The 21,863-nt window shown below is 41.9% G+C and overlaps 1 non-coding gene across 1 annotated transcript; it reads left to right on the forward strand.

Moving 5' to 3' along the window:
• Window positions 1–3,753: 3,753 nt before the first annotated feature.
• On the forward strand, window positions 3,754–3,860 carry LOC138806408 (U6 spliceosomal RNA). The gene has a single exon (XR_011365851.1). It is a non-coding gene; the product is annotated as a U6 spliceosomal RNA (small nuclear RNA).
• Window positions 3,861–21,863: the final 18,003 nt, after the last annotated feature.

Genomic DNA, 21,863 nt, shown 5'->3' on the forward strand with positions numbered 1-21,863 from the left:
GGGCTATTTTTAACAGTCCTGGGAGCAATCACCATGACATTGACTGCTAGGAACGTTTGTCTTAGAAGATCTGGCCCAAGGCACTGGGGAAATTAGAGCCAGGAGAGAGGGACCCAGAGTGTGAGCTTGTATAACACAAACACCTGCAATAAAGACTGCATAAATTTTGTTAAGTCTTTTTAAAAAGGTGAACTCTTTTCACTCTGAAAGTTACTAAGCTTTGAGTCATAAATGCCAAGCTATGAGGAAGAGACTCTGCCAATGATTTTTATTGCAATCCATTATGGGAATGGAAAACTTTCTTTTGAACTGTTAGCTGTCTGTGTTGGGTTTGGGAAGGTGGAAACTCAGGCCCCTTTATTAGGAAGGAAATTCTCAGAACTCAGAGCTCTGCACACTCCCTGTGGAAAGGCACTCTTTGTACACAGAAATGAAATGTTAACAAAAGTTTGTTTCTTTCTTGAACATATCCAAAACGTTACAGCTCTTCAAAATAAATTGGTAGGGATTGGAGCTGGGAAGTTGGCTCAGTGGTAGAGCGCTTGCCTTGCATACATGAGGCCCTGGGTTCGATTCCTCAGCACCACATAAGCAGAAGAAAAAGCCGGAAGTGACGCTGTGGCTAGCCTTGAGCTGAAGAGCTGAGGGACAGTACCCAGGCCCAGAGTTCAGTCCCCACGACCGGACCCAAAAAAACAAACAAACAAACAAAACAAAACATTGGTAGGGATTTCATTGGACCTCATTATGCCCTGTTTTATCTTTTCTTATGCATTGAGACTACAAGATACTGTGAAGAAGGCTCAGATAACACATTATCATGACACTCATGGCCTCTGGAAGGTGTTGCTTATGATTTCTTTTAACATTGATGTTCTCCAGAGATGAATGTCCACTGAACCAGCAAAAGACCAGAAGTGGTGCCGAAACTCAAGGGTAGAGAGCCAGCCTTGAGTAAAAAGCTAAGGGACAGTGCCCAGGCCCTGAATTCAAGCCCCAGTACCAGCGCTAATTATAAGAATTATTACATTTTGTATAGTTATATAATAATATATTATATTTACATATTTTTATAATTTATACATTATATAAAATATAATGGTTTTATAATAAACAATAAATAGAATTTTGAATAAAATAAAGTATGTAAAATATATAAAATTTTTTAAAATATATTTTAGTTATATAATATAAAATATTTAAGGATAATTCTTATAGTTATAAAACATAGAAATATGAAAACATAATTTTATGAAATAATAATATAATTTTACATAATAATTTCAATATATTCTATATCATAATATATTATATAATATATAATACTATGATATTGTAATACAATAATAATATAATTATATTATATTATTGTATAATAATTATATTGTCATTACAATACATAATAATTATATAATTTGTTATTATTATAACATTCATAAGACTACTAACTATCTCTTCTTCCCACTACTAGCATTTTACAGAACAAGGAAAGAGATATCCAGGAAAACTTCATGAAGAAAAAGAAAACAAGGAAAGGAAAACAAATGAAAAAGACACGCCATAGTAAGTGTTAGGGAAAAGGATGGATTGGAAAACACGAGGAGATTGAAAGCAGGCAGAAACACCAACCTCAACAGACCAGATCAACTTTAAGGAAAGTTAAACAAGGACACTATGGTGACCTGTGGAGAGTCAGGAGACACAGGTGATGGGCACAGGGGTGGAGGGACTTAAGAAAAGTCATGAGTAGGGGCAGTGTTGCAGGTTTCAAAGAGTTTGTCCAATTGAAGGTGCAGGTCTGGCTCCAGGAACCTATTGTTTGAGCAAGTCAGCTGCTTCAAGTAACTCAGGTACCAATCACCTTTGGGGGGAGGGGGAGCACGATTCTGGACTGGAGCATTTCAGGAAGGTTCCCCAGGGGGGGAGGGTTGTAAGGGGGCCAAGCCAGTGGAGCAATATGGAGTTCTGAGAACAAATCAGTTTCCTATCAGTAAATTATAATAATTAATAACACACAGTAGTTCTCAGGAGCATAACAAAGGTGGTAATGAGCTGTGCCTGGAGGAGGAAGTTCAGGCAAAGCCACACAGAACAGAGACATCTGCACAAGCTCCTGCAGTAGAAGGGAAGGTGGGTGTTCATTCAGGAAATGAGATTTGCAAAGGCCCAAAGCTGTGAACATATGTGACACAGTCGAAGAATCCCCAAGACTTCAAGCCAAACAGAGTGTAAGGTGCATGGGGCAGGCAGGATAGTAAGCAGCAAGAACAGATACTAGAAAGGTAGGTCAAAGCTGAACTGTGAAAGGCTCTTTGTGACGTGCTGAAGGCAAAGCCTAGAGATACAGCTTTAATGACTGTACTCTTTGCCACATGCAGACATCCCTCTTCTTACTTTCCAGGGGTTTTGCATCCAAAGGCCTTCTTAGCATGCTTTTCATACTCACTCATGTTTATTCCTGGGTACCCAAGAAAACTGCATTACCCAGTTTCCAGTTACATGGAGCTTTCTGGTCAATGAAATATGAAAGCCATTCAGTGGGGAGACTTGCGGCTCCAAAGGGACAGAGCCACTAAATAAAAGGATCATGGAAATCATCACATGGGAAGCTGGCCACTGCATCAGACTAACATGAGTGAGAAAAACCTTTCTGTGCCATCAAGCTAAGAACTGGCAGTTTCTCATTAGAGTGGACTAGCCTGTCAACAAATTACCTTGTAATACAATTCGATGAGTGAGGATCTTATTGCAAAGGTGCCATATCCCAGGGTGTGACCAAAACCAGGGTCTCAGAATGCCCAGAATGAGATTCAATACCCTAGATGCTCCCTAACTCATTGTCAGCCTGTATTCTGTAGTTCTTTCATCCTCCCAGCCCTGTCTAGCCCTGATTCAGGCAGTAAGAACCAGGGGTATGAAGCTAGATCTCCAGAGAGAGTTCCTCTGTGTCACGGAACACGCAGCTCCTGCTCCCATCAAAACTAAATGTAAATCCTAACAACTCCAGTGACTGAGTTCCAGAGGATTGAGATTTGAAGCCAGCCAAGTAGAAAATTTCTGCAAGGCTCCAAAAGTAACCAGCAAAATCTGAACTACAGATGTGGCTCAAGTGGGAGAACACCAGTCAAGCAAGACAAGCAAGCACAAAGCCCTGAGTTCAAAGAGACTGAAAAAACAGATGATAGATAGATGATAGATGATAGACAGACAGACAGACAGACAGACAGACAGACAGACAGATAGATAGATAGATAGATAGATAGATGAAAACATACATACATACATACATATATATACATACATGCATGCATACATACATACACAATCAAAATTCTCCCATAAATGTCTTTGGGGATTTCCTTCCAGTATTCAGAATTCGGGACCCTAGGGGGGAAATAAGTAGAAAGTAAGCATGCCTTTAATACTAGTTGTTTGGGAGGAAAAGACAGAAAGGCTGCAGTTCAAGGCTAACTCCAGCAAAAGTCAGCAAAACCCTAAGTCAAAAATCAAGCCAGAGCCAGGTACTAGTGGCTCTTGCCTGTAATCTTATCTAGTTCAGAGACAGAGTTTAGGAAAATAATGGTTCAAATCCCCCTCAGGCAGGTCTGTGAGTCTCTTATCTCCAATTAATCACCAAAACAAAGCCAAAAGTGGATTTGTAGTTCAAGTAGAGAGCTAGCACCAAAGCTCAAAGACAGCGCCCAGGCCCTGAATTGAAACCTCAGGACTATTACAAAAAATAAATAAAAAATAGTGCTCGCTTCGGCAGCACATACACTAAAATTGGAACGATACAGAGAAGATTAGCATGGCCCCTGTGCAAGGATGACACACAAATTCATGAAGCATTCCATATTTTTGTGGTTGTTTCTAACACATTTATAAGAAGACTCCAAGATATAACCCCTGCTTTCACTGTATTTGATGTTGGTATAATTTGTGGACAGGAAGGGAAAAAACAAATCATTTAAATAGGGATACAGGTGGACCCATTGCAACAACAAGATGTACAAGTCGTTATGTCAAAAAATGAACTTTACAACTTTGGCGGGGGGGGGGGGAATGAAGAGGGGGACATGGGAAGGGATAGGAAGGGGAAACAAAGGAGGAGGCAACAATGCTTGATAAGAAATGTACTCATTATCTTGCCCATGTAATTGTAACTCCTCTGTACGGTATTTTCACAAAGAAAGAAAGAGAGAGAGAGAGAGAGAAGGAAGGAAGGAAGGAAGGAAGGAAGGAAGAAAGAAAGAAAGAAAGAAAGAAAGAAAGAAAGAAAGAAAGAAAGAAAGAAAGAAAGAAAGAAAGAAAGAAAATCAAGCTGAGTATAGTGGTACATGACTATGGTTCCAGCTACTTGGGAGGTGGAGGTAAGAGGTGGTTTCAAGCCTTTCAAGGCAGTTAGCAAAAGACTGTCTGACAAACAAAAGCAGAAGGTATGTGACTCAAGTAGTAGTGCTTACCTAGCAGACACTGGTCACTGAGTTCAAACTCCAGTACCACAAAACAGAGGAGGACGAGGAAGAGGAGGAGGAGAAATCAAGCATGCCTATGTGGTATAGACTTCACCAAGGGGGCTGGGAAGGTGGCTCAGTGGTAGAGTGCTTGCCTTGCATGCATAGGCCCTGGGTTCGATTCCTCAGCACCACATAAGCAGAAAAAGCTGGACGTGGCACTGTGGCTCAAATGGTAGAGTGCTAGCCTTGAGCTAAAGAGCTGAGGGACAGCGCCCAGGCCCAGAGTTCAGGCCTCACGACCGGCAAAAAAAAAAAAAATAGACTTCATCCAGGCTGATGTTGGCTGTACCACAACAGTGTGACAAGGTCTAGACTGGTCGTAGAGAGAAGGGCCCCTACTTAGGCCAGAAGTCCATGTGCCCAGCTTGCGTCATAGCTCCCCTTGCTCCTCCCGTTCCATACACAGGAAGCATGATACAAGGTGTGTTAGGTTTGGTTACTCTTGACTTTACTTAAACATGATTGAATCTATATGTAAACGTGTTTATTTAGGGAGTATTTGTGAGCTGCAGTATCTCGTAGATCTGAGCACTGTGTCTCATTGGAGACAAGCCTGACTGCTGCTGACAGAAAATTCTTCCTTCTGGCAAATCAGACCTAGTCTTACACCAACTGAGAGTAGTAAAAAAATAAAAATAAAAATGAAATAAATCAAAAGTCAAGAGTGAAGAGGTGACCTCATTGGGAGTCCAACATTTGCCTGTAATGGACATATACTGGGGATTTTAATAGCTGTTTTCCTTACTATGATATTTAACAAGAGCTGAGATCCTAGTGATTCCAGAGACTTAGGCTGATAATGAGAAATCTAGGAGAAAACCTTAAGCATTTCCTTATCTGGTATAAAAATCAGGAATCTGAGCCTGTTCACCACCTGACAGCATGGGTTGTGATGGCAGCAGGCTCCAGAAAAAATGTTGCACAGCAATTCAAAGGAAGTTTGCACTCTTTCTGAAAGGACTCAGCTACAGAACATGCCCAGACGGATCCTCGCTGTACCTGCAGTGTTTCTGCATTGAACTGTGTGATCTCACTGCTAACAATTGGCATTGATTGAAGGAATTCTTGCTTAAAGAATCCCATCTTTTTACTTTACAAAGTTTTATCACTGCCATATTTGAGTCTTCTAAAATTGTTCTCATGAGTAGCTGCTGACACTTGAGATGAGAGGATGGGGTGAGTCTCTATAAATGAGAACTCTGGAGGAGGAATCTGAGAAATGACTCAACATTAAAGAGTCAAACTCCTGAGGCTAAAATTCTGGCTCCATCAGGAAGGATTTCTATGACTTAGGATAAGGTAGGCAAGTTATCTATGCCTCAATTCCCTCCTTTATCTCCAGCATGATGACTGAAGGATCCCACACATCCAACCCAGGGCACCACGCAGAGGCAGGCAGGCACAGGAGAAAGATGATTATAAGGTTTATTAGAGGAGTCATATTTCCCTCCAAGAGGGAGCACACGGCCTTTGTCTCCATCCAGGTGGCAAGAGGGTCTGGGGGAAAGAAGTGAGGTAGATGGGAGTTCAGGTGGGTCTGGGTGGAGAGAGGGAGGGGCCAGATGTAAGGAGGGAACTCCAGGAATGGGAGGGGGGCCCAGGTCTGGGTGGAGCTGAGGACCAAAGGTGAGCATAATACTAACAATGACAGTGTATGCCTAGTGAAACATGGTGATGGTATCATTTGTTAGAAAATATTCCTTCACTCTCCTCTTTTCCAGCTTTCCCTGTGAGCACTGAAGTAAGGATGCCGGGTGTGGCCAGCGCCATATTGGCCACAGGCTGGATCATAGGGTCTAGAATCTTGTCTTCATGCTGGGGAAAGGACCCGCCTCATGGTGATCGTCGTGCCTGGACCCCTGGAGGCTGGGGAAGACACTTGGCTGACAGGTTACTGAATCTGTCCTTCCAGTGCCTGGGGCTGGGAATTTCCTGAGGATTTGCCCCTGCACTCAGACCAGCCTAGCTGCCAGGACTCCATGCCAAGTGTGTCTCCGTGATTGTGTCCTGTATCCTGGCTCCTGGCTCATCTCCGGTTATCATGGAGTCCCAATTCAGCTCTCCATTGGAGCTGAATTGGCTTGTTGGTATTGTTTGTTATTTCTTTCCTCTTTAGCATGTTTCCTCGCTGTGTTATGTGTATTTGCGTGCTGCAGGCCTTTGTAACAACTGGTGGCCTGCAGCCTCTTAACTGTATAATAAAGACTCCAATATTCTGTATTTTAAAATATGGCTTCTGGGATGATTCACCTTACAACAGCATCTTCATCTCTCACATTTCAGCTTGATGATGTGCATTGCCAAGATGGTGAATGAGCTGATGAGCTCTGAGCCACATCAGAGGCTTTGTGCAGTCCGTTCTGCCCTCCTGACCTGACCTCCCCCCTGAGACCATGCAGGGACAGCTCTTCAGACTGGGTTCTGATAAGTCTAGTCAAGTAGCAAAACATTTTGAAATTCCAAAAAGAGGTGAGTACCAGTGGTTTATGACTATAATCTTGGCTGAGATCTGAAATTGGGGTTCAAAGACAGCCTGGGTAGCAAAGTCCATGAGATTCTTACCTTCAATTAACCAACACAAAAGCCAGAACAAACAAAAAGATAAGAGACTGCACCCAGTCCTTGAGTTCAAGCTCCAATTCTGGCACGCATACACACACACACACACACACACACACACACACACACACACACACACACACACACAATTCTAAGTAGAAACTCTTTCTCATCTTTAACAGGTAGAAGTTTCAGGTTAAGACCTAGATTGGGCTGGAATCCAAGCAACCTATTGCCATCTTTTACTTGGATGATTTCACAGGTTAAAACATTCTAGGCAGATAAAAGGGCTCAGAGAACAGAGACTAACAGTATATTCTGTCTGGAGTGCAGTAAGGGCAAAGTGCTTACAATGAAATCCACAAATGGAGAGCGTCCTCTGGCTATTATAGCTCAACTTGACTTTTAAAAAATAGTAATAATGTAGAGAGACAGATTGACACACACACACACATACACACACACACACACACACACACACACACATACACGTGGCCTTAAGTCTTGTCAGCCTGCACTGAAAGAAACTAGAACTATACAAGCTATAAAACAACCTTCAGTCTTTATTAAGAAAATGTCGGCCTGTGCCAAGGAGCCTTAGAGTTTCTCCTATTCCTTCCTGTAATGTTTTCAGGGTATCTGCTTTGACTTCAAGGTCTTTGATCCATATGGAGTTGATTCTGGTGCAGGGTGATATATAAGGATCTAGCTTTAGTTTCTACAAGTGTTCAATTTTGTCAGCACTATTTACTGAAGAGGCTGTCTTTCTTCCATTCTATTTTTTAGCTCCCTTATCGAAAATTAGGTGGCTATAGGTCTGAGACCCAGAAACACAACAAATCAAAGAAAGGTTGGACAAATGAGATTCCATGAAACTGCAGAGCTTCTGCATGGCAAAGGACATAGCAAGCAAGATCAATAGAAAGCCCATGGATTAGGAGTAGATCTTCACTAGCCATACAACTAACAAGGGTCGCATACCTAAAATATACTTAGAACTCAAAAAATTAAATCCCCCAACAACAAACCCTCAAAGAAACAACTGCCCCATCAACAAGTGGGCTAAAGACTTAAAGAGAGACTTCTCTGAAGAGGAAATAAGAATGGCCATAGACACATGAAGAAATGCTCAACTTCTCTAGCCATAAAAGAAATGCAAATCAAAACAACATTGAGATTCTACCTGACCCCAGTTAGAATGGCTATAATCAAGAATTCTAATAACAACAGATGCTAGAGGGCATGTGGCCAAAAGGGAACCCTACTGCATTGTTGGTGAGAGTGTAAATTTGTTCAACCACTTTGGAAAGCAGTAAGGAGGTTCCTCCAAAGACTCCACATAGAGCTCCCCTATGACCCAGAAATCCCACTTTTAGGCATTTACCCAAATGATGACAAACAAGGCCATACTAAAGCTATAAGCAATCAGCACAACTGTGTTTATCGCAGCATTATTCACCATAGCTAAGATATGGAACCAACCAAGATGCCCCTCAGTAGATGAATGGATCAAGAAAATGTGGTATGTATATATATATATATATATATATATATATATATATATATATATATATATATAATGGAATTCTATGCCTCCATCAGAAAGAATGACATCACCCGATTTGTTAGGAAAGACTTAGAAAAAAATTATATATATTAAGTGAAGTAACATAGACCCAAAGAAGCATAGGTCCCATGGTTTCCCTTATTTTCAATAACTAGTACATGTCTAGACAAGCAGAAGAGGTCAAAAGCTATGTACATATGACCATATAAGTTGATGCTAAGCGAAATGAACCCTAAGACAGGGACACAAGAGATTATATCTTTCTTGCTGTTCTTGTTAATGCACTTATAATGTACTATGTGATTTTTTTTTGTTTGTATGTTCTTCCCCCATGGTATAACCCCTGTTGTCACTGTATTTGATTCCAGTATCCTGCATCTTATATATACATCTTTCTAATTTGGGGAAGGGAAGAGAAATAACAAAATACTGAAATAAGGATACAGGATGACTCTCTCTCTCTCTGCTCTTTTCTAGCTCTTTCTCAGCTCTTTCCTTCTCTTCTCTTTCCCAGCTCTCTCTCTTTCCCAGCTCTCCCAGCTCTCTTTCCCAGGCCTTTCCCCACCACGTGGAGGACCAAGATGGGCTGGTGCCAGCCAGAACGATGAATAAACCTACCTCTTACCTGAAAAAAAAAAGGATGACCCACCATAACAATGAGATATACGAGACACTATGTTGAAAATGAACTTTACAATTTGGGGCAGGGAGAGAGGAATCGGGGAGGTGGAGAGGAAAGGGGAAAAACAAAGGAGGGGGTAACAATGCTCGATAGGAAATGGATTCATTATCTTTCTCATGTAACTGTAACACCTCTGTATAGTATCTTTACAATAAAAAATATATTAAAAAATAAAATCCTTAAAAAATATAAAATCCTTGGTTCCACAATCTTCTACAAGGTATCAAGCAATCCAAGTTAGCTACAAATGGAATTCTTTCCAAAACCCTCTTCAGAGAAAGCTGAGCAATACAATGAAAACAGGAGAAGCCAACCTGAAGGTAGAGTAACACCATATGGAGATGGACTGAGAAATTACCCAGAAATGTAATGAGTGAGCTTTCCCTCATGCCACTTGTTCTGTGGAAGATCAGAACTACTATGGATCCCCGATGACTAGGTGCCTCCCATTCTTCCTGTTTTTAAATGAGGTACCACCAATCCACTGTTTCACAAGGTTTGAGTTTTTGGGGAAAAGGAATAAGCAACTTGTTCTTTTATATCTCTGAATCTAGAGGAGTAGTATACAAGCCAGGCACCTGTGACTCATGCCCACAATTCTAGCTACTCAGGAGGCTGAGGTCTGAAGATTAGGATTGGAAGACAGCTGTTTCAGGAAAGTTTGTGAGACTCTTATCTCTAATGAATCGCCAAAAACATCAGAGGTTGATCTGTGACCCAAGTGGTAGAACATTAATTTTGAGTGGAAAAAGCTACAGGACAGTGCCCAGGCCCTGATTTCAAGCCTCAACACTGATAAAAAAAAAAAAAAATTAAGAAGGGGAGAAAGCAAGCATGGAGGAATTAAGAAAAAAAGGAAGGAAGGAAGGAAGGATTAGCATCCTGAAATATATATTCAGTGACTGAAGGAAGGAAGGAAGGAAGGATTAGCATCCTGAAATATATATTCAGTGACTGAAGATAAATTTTTCAAAGTTACACCTATATAAGCTATATAAGGTAACTGAAACAGAGAAAAAGGAAAGGAAATTCTCCAATCCTCTTTATCCCTAGTATGACACCTTGGAGACTGCAAGGGCTATGTGTTTTGATCTATATTTGAAATAACGACACTGAGGAAGCACAGACTGCAGGAAATATTTTTGCCCAACAATCATGCTCTTCTAAAACAAGAGAAGTGTTGTCTCACATGAGAAGGTGTGAGAATGATGAGGAATTCTTCACTCATGTTTTTTTAGCAGCATATACTCAGCAAAACTGAATCAGATTTAATTTCTACTTAAGGGACTTGTTGCTTGTGAACTTCAAGCCAACTTCCTTCCTTCCTTCCTTCCTTCCTTCCTTCCTTCCTTCCTTCCTTCCTTCCTTCGTTCATTTCCTCCTTCTTTCCTTCCTTCTTTCCTTACTCCTTCCCTTTCTTTCTTTCTTTCTTTCTTTCTTTCTTTCTTTCTTTCTTTCTTTCTTTCTTTCTTCTTTCTTCTTTCTTTCTTTCTTCCTTTCTTCCTTTTTTCCTTTTCAGAAGATCTAACCCATGTCTTCATGTACAATAGGCAAGTACTTTTTGACTGAGCTACATCTCCAGTCCTATTGTTTTGTCTAGTTTTGAATGTTTTTAAGATAATTTTCTTTTGGAACTTCAAAGGGTCCTAGGAATAGCAGAAAGCTTACTTTTGAGCTTTGGTAATGAGAAAGAAAGGGTAACAAAATTGGATAATACAAGCCAAGCAGCAATGACTCATGCCTGTCATCCTGGCCACAGGAGGCTGAGCTTTGAGGTTCATGGATCTTCAAAGTCAGACTAGAAGAAAAATCCAAGACTCTTATTAATATTCAATTAACCAGGAAAAATGCCAAAACTAAAGATGTGGCTGAAGTATAGAGGTCCAGCTGTGACAAAAAAAAAAAGCCAAGGAAGAACAGGCAGCTTTGAGTTCAAACTCCAGTACCCTAATAACAACAAAAAAGGATAAGACAAATTGTGCAGAATTTATTTCAAGTTTCTTTAAAAAGTGAAAATGAATCCTTGAAATATCCCCTTGAAGACAATGGATAGCCTAGAATGAGTAAAAGTATTTCATAAGTTCTCATTTTGAAGCAAGTAAAGTTTAAACCAATAATAATTTAGCATTAAGACCTAATGGAAGGCTGGGCATTGGTGGCTGAGCTCAGAGAGAAGAGACCTAGTCAGGGACATGGGGAGAGATGTGATGGAAATAAACTAGAGTTGGAAAGGATCAGAGCAAGCAATAAATTTAGGTGGTATATTAATGAGCTCCAGAATCAATCAAGGATTTGAATCTAAATGTGAAGTGTCTCATCTTATTCTAAGGAAAAGCATTACATCAAGTGATGAGCCCTGGGCCACATCCTAAGAAACTTGCAGCTGGGTATCAAACTAAAGCAAGGATTCTATAGAGCCCTTATAGAAATAGTACGATTCATAGTTGAACATTGGTGGCTCACGCTTGGAAACCTAACTACTTGGGAGGCTGAGATCTGAAAATCAAAGCCAGTTCAAAGCCAGCCTGAGCAAGAAAGTCCATGAGACTCTTCTCTCAAATTATCCGGGGGGGGGGGAGCAAAAATGAAGGTGTTATTTAAGTGGTAGTGGTAGAGCAACGGCCCTAAATGAAAAAGCTGTATCAGAGCACGAGAGAGAAAGAGAGAGAGAGAGAGAGAAAGAGAGAAAGAAAGAAAGAAAGAAAGAAAGAAAGAAAGAAAGAAAGAAAGAAAGAAAGAAAGAAAGAAAGAAAGAAAGAAAGAAAGAGAAAGAAAGAAAGAGAGGAAGGAAGGAAGGAAGGAAGGAAGGAAGGAAGGAAGGAAGGAAGGAAGGAAGGAAGGAAGGGTAATAAGATTGAGAGGAAAGGGTTTGAAAGAGGAGTGTCCTGTAGGATCAGGAGATCTTTACATCTAGATATAACTACTGATTAAATTTATTTAAATATCAGAATTAAGAAAAATTGTGAAAATCAAACAAGATTCGGTAGTAGAAAGAAGTATGTAAGGATAAATTACTCATTTCCAAATGGTTATAGTAAGAAAGCAAGGAAAGATAATCAAGGAGATAACGATATTGTATAAAGCATACAACAGCCTGACAAAATCGAATTTTTTTATGATCATTTTTACTTTGTAGTTTATTTTTTACTCCATTGTTTTTTCCTTTTACATAGTTTCAAGTACACAATACAATATTATTTACTGCTGCATCATGATGTGTCTTTCTTTAATTTTCTTTTTTCTTTTTTTTGTTTTGGTCGATCGTGGGGCTTGAACTCTGGGCTTGGGCGCTGTCCCTCAGCTCTTCAGCTCAAGGTGAGCGCTTGACCTCTTGAGCCACAGTGCCACTTCTGGTTTTCTGAGTGGTTTATTGGAGATAAGTGTCTCACAGACTTTCCTGCCCCGGCTGGTTTTGAACTGCGATCCTCAGATCTCAGCCTTCTGAGTAACCGTCACTGGGCTCTTTAATTTTCTTTAAGTAGATGTACAAAGGGGTTCCAAATCCATATGCCCGTTTATCAGTACAATGTATCCATGTCCCCCTTTCATCATTCTCCCCCATCTCTTCCAACCACCCCTCAGGTGACCTAGTTCCATGTTTATATCTGTACATTGAATATTATGAGTGAAAAACAAATTTCTAATGATCATCATATTATTGGCACAGGTCATATTCTAAAGAAGAATGCTCAGAACCAGGCGCCGGTGGCTCATGTCTGTAATCCTAGTTACTGAGATCTGAGGATCACAGTTCAAAACCAGCCCAGTCAGGAAAGTCTGTGAGACTCTCATCTCCAATTAAATGCCAGAAAACCAGAAGGCCCTGTGGCTCAAGTGGTAGAGTTCTCTTCTTGAGCCGCCCAGTACCAGAGTTCAAGCCTTGTGACAAGAAGAAGAGGAGGAGGAGGAGAAGAAAAAGAAGAGTCAACCCTTCCTCCTTGTTAGAAGGAAGTCCTTTCAATGTCATTAGAAGTGAGAAGACATTTCTTCTTTTGCTTGTGGACGGTGAAACTTTCCAGCTTATCCCTTTTTGCTAATAGATGATAATTATTCGGGGAGGCCTGAGGGAGAGTTCAAACAAGGCTATTCATTCTGTGGGATCTGCCACAAAATGTTATTTCAAGCCATGAGAACAGAGTCACGATTGCCCAGGGAGAAAATGGAATTAGAAGGGCAGACTCCCCCTTGAGAGTTGAATTTGGCCCTTAAAGGACAGCAATTCAATCTTTTAAAAGGCACATCTCTGTTCTAATCAATCAAGTTTTCACTTCCAGTGGTGCTTACCTTCCTGAGGCGCTCAAGAAACCAGAAACTAAAGTTTTGTACATGAAACGTCAATATAGTATTTTCTACCAAGACCACTTGGTCTTAGAGCTTTGAAACGTCAATACAGTATTTTCTACCAAGACCACTTGGTCTTAGAGCTTTGTAATGTTTTGAGAATTTTTTTTCTCAACACGAAGTCTGAGGTTCACTATAGCAAAAGGTGGCAAAATGTGTGTGTGTGTGAGGGCGGGGTGGGGGGGGCGTGAATTCAGGGCCTTTTGCTCTCTCTTGGCTTTTTTCTACTCTTGGCTGGCATTCTGCCATCTGAGCCACTTTTACTGAGCCAACTTTACTCCTGGCTTCTTCTTGGTTACTTGGAGACAAAAATCTCACACTTTTCTTTGTGGGCTGGCCTTGAGCCCTGATCCTCCGATCTCAGCCTTCTGAGTAGGTAAAATTACAGGCATGAGCCATCAGTGCCTCATATTATTTTTCTTTATCCTTTTTCTGTTTTCATCCCTATGAGCCCCTAACTGCCCATAGGATGCTTTCATTCTGCTATCAGGGACCTAGCCAGCCACTACTGAGCAAGTAATGAGGGAGGGGGTCGCTGTGGAAGGAACTCAGGGCCTTGTTTCTGGTAAGCATCGCTAGGTACTCTACCATTGACTGCACCCCAGCCCCTCCACACATTATTTCAATGTTGTAATTCTGTGCAAATGCCTGAGGCAAAGAATGCCAGATGGAAAAAAATGTGCCTGGCAGAAAAACCACCTAGGAATACATCTGACTCCTGACATTCCTTAATAGCTACTGTTAAAGCAGTTAAGAAGTAGCCACCCCCATCCCTTTTTTTTTAACCTGCTCCTCCCTTTCTCTGAGTCCTAGTGCCACCAGGATGTCTCTGGAAGGCCACAGGGTAGGAGGCAGTTAGATCCAGACCTGGTTTAAGAAGCAAACATCCCAGTCATTTAATCAGAGGCTTGTGTACAAGAAAGTCCTATCTGCCAGGGCACCAGTTTGTGGTTTTCAAAACAGACAAATGGGTGTGGGCTGAACATGTGGCATAACCACCCAGAAAGAACTGAAATTGCCAAGCAGGCACCTAACCACATGCCTTGATTAGAATCTACTGCCTGGCCGCTCCCTACAATAAGCCTGCATTGACAAGTCTGTGTAAAAATAAAGAAGCACCAAGTGCATCCTGTAATCAGTGCCAGGCTGATGGCAGCGGAGTCCCGGGAAGTGTGCCGGGCGGGAGAACAGCCCAGAGCTCTGACCTAGCTCTGTGGCTGACATGGGCAGTTTTGTCAGTGCTCTGAACCTGGGTAGCCTTATGTGTAAAATCAACAGTAGATCTGGAATGGTGAGATGAGGGAGACAGAAGGGAGTAGAGAAAAATGACCACAGGGTATCTTACAGCATGCATGATGTTCCCAGAACTCTAGTGAACTTGAGAAGGGGTAGGAAATAGGATCTGGCCCTGAAACATTTTACAATAGATTTGGGATGAAATGAGACCAAAACCTGAGGAAGAATAGCTAACCAGTTCATAGTATTTACAACAAGCACTCAGTTGGAGAACAGGATCTACAGTTTCTCTACAATCAATTTTACTTTGCTACAGGCAAGAATGGGTGACAGAGAGGTGCTGATCCTGAAAGGTGGGGAGGAAAGGGAAGACAGGCATTCTCCATTAGGTCAGGAAGCAGCAGTTTGCAGTAGAGTTACTCAGTGACTGACAAAGCTCTCAAGAAGAGAAGAGAAGTCACACTGTATATGTGGGATGAGTCTTGATTAAAACAACAGCTTAGGGCTGGGTGCCGGTAGCCCATACCTATAATCCTACTGATTTAAGAGACTGAGATTTGAGAACCAGGGTTGAAAGCCAGTCTAGGGTAGGATAGCCCATGAGCCTCTTATCTCCAATTAACTACTAAAAAGCTGAAATGGAGTTGTGGGTCAAGTAGTAGAGTGCTAGCCTTGAGCAGAGTAGCTCAAGCCCTTAGTTCAAGCCCCAGATTAGCACAAAGATAAATAAATGAATAAATAAAGTGAAAATAAGTAAGAAAATAAAGCAACAGCTCTGCCAGATGGAGGAGGTATTTAGGAAAGAAGAGAAAGAGAATTCTAGAGCCTTTCAAACAACAGGAACTAGGTATTTTAAGAGAATGACACATGAACCCGTCAGAGGTGGGGAAGTAGAAAATAATAGGAAAGGTATCTATGGCTCTTTGTCTTTTTTTTTTTTAAATTTTTTGTGCACTGGTCCTGGGGCTTGAACTCAGGGCCTGGACATTGTCCCTGAGCTTTTTTGCCCAAGGCTGCTGCTCTACCACTTGAACCACAGATTCACTTCTGGTTTTTTATGGGTTGATTGGAGATAAGAGTCTCATGGACTTTCCTACAAGAGTTGGCTTCAAACCTCAGATCCCTGTCCCCTCATTAGCTATAATTAGAGCTATAATTAGAGACACTAGCACTCAGTAATGGCTAATTCTTAAAGTGGATCAGTGAGAAAGAATAAAATGGGGCTGGGTATTATACCTCAGTGGCAGAACACTCTTGGACAAATTGCTCCTAATCCCTGACACCACTACATAAATTAAATAAGTACATGGACAAACTGAAAAAAACAAAATAACTAGCTAGATACACAGCAAAGAGACATCTTAAAAATGCATTCAAGCTGGGTGCTGGTGGCTCACGCCTGTAATCCTAGCTACTTAGGAGGCTGAGATCTGAGGATCACAAGCCAGCCTAGGCAGGAGAGTCCATGAGACTCTTTTCTCCAATTAACCACCAGAAAACCAGACATGGCACTGTGGCTGAGTGGTAGAGTGCTAGCCTTGAGCTAAAGAGCTGAGGGACAGCATCCAGGCCCAGAGTTCAAGCCCCACAACTGACAAAAAAAAAAAAAGCATTCAATTGCTGGAAAGGTGGGTTAGTAGTAGAGTGCTTGCCTTGCAGGCATGAAGTCCTGAGTTTGATTCCTCTACATAAACAGCAAAAGCCAGAAGTAGCACTGTGGCTCAAGTGGTAGAGTGCTAGCCTTGAGCAAAAGAAGCTCAGGGACAGTGCCAGGCCCCGAGTTCCAGCTCCAGGACTGGCAAAAAAATAAAAATAAAAACAAATGCATTCAAGGGCAGTGCAAGTGGCTCACATCTCTAATCCTAGCTACTCAAGAGGCTGATATCTGAGAATCCTGGTTTGTTCAAAGCCAGCCTGGGCAAGGACATCGATGAGACTCTTATCTCCAGTTAACCAGTGCAATACCAGAAGTGGAGTTGTTGCTCAACTGGTAGAGCACAAGCCTTGAACAAAAAAGCCTAGGGACGGTGCCTAGAATCTACATTCATGTCCCAGCACTGGTACAAAAAAAAATCATTCCACTATTTGAGGGGTTGGGCATGGTGCTAATATACACGTACCATCCCAGCTACATCAGGGCCTTGTGAGATCCCTACCCTAAAAGTAATTAATGCAAAGACTAAGGGCGTGGCTTATGGTAAGGCACTTGCCTGGAAAACATGAAGCCCTGAGTTCAACCCAACTTACTAGGAAAATGGGAGGAAAAGGAAAAAGAGAAAATCAGAAAACATTTGAGTCTGCTGTTTGAAAGAAACAATTTTTTGGGGGTCCGGTTGTGGGGCCTGAACTCTAGGCCTGGGCGCTGTCCCTCAGCTCTTCAGCTCAAGGCTAGCGCTCTACCACTTGAGCCACAGCACCACTTCCGGCTTTTTTCTTTTTGCTTATGTGGTGCTGAGGAATTGAACCCAGGGCCTCATGCGTGCAAGGCAAGCGCTCTACCACTGAGCTACCTTCCCAGCCCCCTCTTTTTTTTTTAACCTTTGGAGTTCTGGTGCACAGAATGTTCATTTGTAGAATTGTCCATCCTTCCGTATACAGCTAAAATTTTTAGACCAGATCACAAGCATGAGATGTAATTCTGGCTTAAATCCACTAGATGGCAGATAACAACTGCTTTCCTTCATCCCCAAACTAAAGCCACAACAGAAAAATTAAGTACTATGCCTCATATGTGTCTACCTGTTCTCTTGCCTCATATGAGGAAATACACTCTCACTCAAACTTCTATCTGCATCACACTGAGAAAAAGTGCAGGAAGAGTTTTCAGATTGCTGAGACAGATGCATGCATATTTTTGTTGTGGGTTTGAAGCAGAAATTAGGGAAAATGAGGCCTAGTGAAGGCAACACAGAAACAAGGCATTGAGAAGCACAGAAGCAATATCTTTGCTTCTAAGAGAGACAACAAGATGCCTTCCTTATCTCAACAATAATGAACCGTTTAAATAGGGATACAGGTAGACCCATTGCAACAATGAGATATACAAAACAAACTTTACAACTTTGGGGGGGGAAACAAAGGAGGAGGCAACAATGCTTGATAAGAAATGTACTCATTATCTTGCCCATGTAATTGTAATCCCTCTGTACAGTATTTTCACAATAAAAAAATTAAAAAATTAAAATAAAATAAATTAAATTAAAAAGAATAAGCATCTGTCTTATGGTAAAATGTTTTCTTAGCTGGAAGTAATGCCCAAAAGGTCCAGGAGTATAATACCAGGAGTTATTAGAGAAAAAATAAAAGACCTATCTTTTCATAACTTTGAAGTTAGACACTCTGCCTTTATTATCTAAACACCCCTGAAAAGAGCTCTCTGTCTTCAAGAGCGCCCACACACTGTTAGAATGTGCCTCTGCCTTTCTACTTATATGTTTGTCTGTCTGCTAGCCTTCTTACTTACTCAGTAAAGCTCTGCCATGTTTTCTTACCATTATGACTTGTCCAGAAATTCTTATTTTGTGATCCAAGTCAAAGACTCTAAATAAAGAGTCTTTACTTTCAAATGGAAATTTCACAAGCCCTCACCTGCATCCAGTGACAGGTTGAGTTGGTGGTAGATCTTATAGTTTTGTGTCTGTTTGTTAGACTATTTTATGTGTTTCTTAAATAAGAGATGTTGGAAGAAACAGGTAGTAAATGTGGCCATGATGGTATTATAAAATAAGACTATATTAATTATAATGCATTAACCAAGTCTTTTATCTTTGCTGGTAAGGTAAGGCAAATTCAGGTCTAAAGAGTGGTGGGGTATACAGAGGGGAAAGTACAGATGGAATGAATGACAAAGAAGAGAGGTTGTTCCCACACCACAGCCTCCACCTCTCTCAAATGTGGACTGCCCTCCCCTGTCCCCTCATCCGCCCTTTCACACACAGAGCTAAAACACTGTTATTCACCATTGCTTTCAGAATTCTAAGTTATTCTGCTTCTGGATAAAAGAGCACTGAGGCCAGCTTAGCACCAAGAAGCTGGATGTGGACCTCAGATTGAATTATTTGAGAAAGTAAAATAATATTGTTTTAGATTCTCCCCTTGTCTATTTTGTTGCACTTTTCACAGAGCCTGCCCATGATGTCCAGTCATCTGTAAGGAAACTCGAACCCTCCCTCCCCTCAAACTTGGGAAACCTCGGCATGTTTGAAAGCATTCAAGCAACATCAGTTTTTCCCTTACCACGGGCTATATCTGCAAAGCAAACATTATCTTGCTTGAAATTGAAATGTGGATGTGAACTCTACGATTCCTTTGGCCAGAGAATTTAAGTAACTAGTTTGAAGATTTTTTTTTCCTACCCAAAATAATCAGCAATAAAGTTATGTAAGGCGAATGAAGCAATCAGTGTTCATTCGCCTTATTCCTAGTTTCAACACTTCTCCTAAAGTCTCTGCACATTTGAGTACCCTGGCTTTGTGTGTGTGTGTGTGTGTGTGTGTGTGTGTGTGTGTGTGTGTGTGTGTGTGTGTGTGTGTGTCGGTATGTCTGTGTGTCTGTGTGTGTGTCTGTGTGTGTCTGTGTGTGTGTCTGTGTCTGTGTGTGTATGCGATCAGTCTCACCAGGAGGAAAAATCAATCAGGCATTTAAATTGTCTTCCAGGAGTGGCGGGCCTGCTGTCCCCTGCCCTTGGTTTTCTCCAGTGCCCTCTTCACATCCCGAGGGCAGCCCTGTCAGGACAGGACGCTCAGTGGGCAAGGCCTGTGGGAGCTGCCCCTGCGCCACCCACTCGCGTTGCCAAAGCCCCTTCCTGGACGGAGAGGGCTCAGGATGGCCATGCAACGCTGCTCCCCCCCAACCCCCCCCCCCGCGCTGCGGGGGGGGGAGGGTAGGGGGAGGCGTGACGACACCCCAGGAATGTGCAAACTGCTTTAGTAAATACCAGTTCCCCTTCCCAGCGGAGAAGCGCTGTAGACAGCAGCTATGAAGCTGGTGTAACATGGCGTCACCAGTTTTCCCAGGAAGCCGGCTGTTACCATATATAGAGTGAAACTGCCTGTGGATGAAAAAGACAGAAAGGCCCGAGTCCACGGCCCGAGTGAGGTGGCGCTGACTGGGTCCAGGGGATGAGCTGGCAGTCTTCACAGGATTACTAACTTCAGTCAGCCCTGTGATTCAACAGCCAGATCAGAAGAGGGGACTTTGCCAGGCCCAGCACGCTCAAGGAAGTCTGACCCAGAGCTGGAGAGCTGGAGAGACAGAGGAGAGGGGCTTTGCTCAAACATCCTGGGGTGGGGGGTGGGGAGTGAGAGGGGTGGGGGGGTGTTAATCTGGGAGCCAGGGCTCACATCTGTCATCCTAGCTACTCTGGAGACTGAGATTTAAGGTTGGAGGTTCAAAGCCAGCCTAGGCAGGAAAGTCTGAGACTTATCTTCAATTAAGCAGAAAAAAGTTAGAAGTAGAGGTGTGGCCCAACTGGTAGAGTGCCAGTCTTGAGTGAAAAAGCTAAGGGTCAGTGACCAGGCTCCTGGGTTCAAGCCCCAGGACCAGCACATACACACACACACACACACACACACACACACACACACACACACACACACACACAAGACTAAATAATAACAATAATAATATTAATACTGCCTTTGTTTCTATGCATGTTTTAATTTTTATTTTTAAATTGATTAATTTTGGTGGGTTTTTTTTTTTTGAACCCAGGGCCTTGGGCAGCCAGGGCAAGCATTCTAGCACTGAATTACATTCTTGGGCTTTCTATATGTTTGCAAAGAAAATGCAAAATATTCTAAGTAGAAAAAGTATAGTTTATGATCTAATATGATGGTCTAAGACTTTAATGCATTGGCAAAAGTTGAAATATATAATGCAATCTCAGGTTGTCCACAAAAGACAGCCTCGTGATCAGTTGAAATACTTGGTATGTGTGTAATAATGGCTTTGAAGTTTGTGACATCATAGCAGACTCTCCTCCCCACCCTCTGGGGGGAACAAATAGAAAAAGAACTATAGCCAGTCCTAAGCAAACAAATTTGAAGTAGAGGGGAAAGCTTTGGGTGGATGTTAGGGAAAGGGTCAAAATGGTTGCAATATGGTCCCAGCCCTGCCACTTTGCCAGCTTGGTATGGCTACCCCCCACCTCCCTGCTCCAGCTACTGTGTCTGTGTTTCCTTCATTAATTATTCCTTTATTTCTTTCTGTTTAGTGGCACCAGGGTTTGAACTCAGGGTCTCCCATTTGTTCATCTGGTTCTCTGCCACTGAAGCATACCTACAGCCCTGATTTTGTCAGTATTTAAACATGGAGTCAATCATACAGACTTGGTACTTGTGCTGGCTTCAAACCTCTATCCTCTAAATCTCAGCCTCCTGAGTAGCTAGAATTTACAGCCATGAGCCACTTTTGCCTCGTGTCTTTAAAGCTTTTTGAACTTCCTCCCAAAAATACACTAATTTTTAAATATATCTTTCATAGCCTATTGTTATCTGATGATAAATGATTGCATAGAGTATATTGTTTCCTTACTATATTTCATTCCCTCCTGGTTTATACTTTACTACACCATTTTTTATATATCTATAGATATATGAAAATATGTATTTTCTTGTGTGTATGCTGGCACAGGGGCTTGAAGTCAGGGCCTGAGGTCAAGAAAACACTCCCTTAGCGCATTTGCTTAAGGCTGGTACTCTATCCCTTGAGCCACACATCTACTTCTAGCTTTTTGCTGGTTAAGTCTAGATAAGAATCTCATGAACTTTTCTTCCCAGGCCTGCTTCAAACCTTGATCCTCAGATCTTAGCCCCCTGAGTAACTAGAGTTATAGGCATGAGCTACCAATGTAGGGCAAATATATGTATTTTTGAGGTACTAGGGATTGAACTCAGGGTTCCATGCTTGCTAGGGAAATGTTCCCCACTTAAGCCACACTCTATTTTTCTTTTAGTTTGTC

Source organism: Dipodomys merriami, unplaced genomic scaffold (assembly GCF_024711535.1).
Source record: "Dipodomys merriami isolate MVZ:Mamm:240054 unplaced genomic scaffold, mDipMer1.0.p SCAF_4, whole genome shotgun sequence".
NCBI classification, from domain to species: Eukaryota; Metazoa; Chordata; class Mammalia; order Rodentia; family Heteromyidae; genus Dipodomys; species Dipodomys merriami.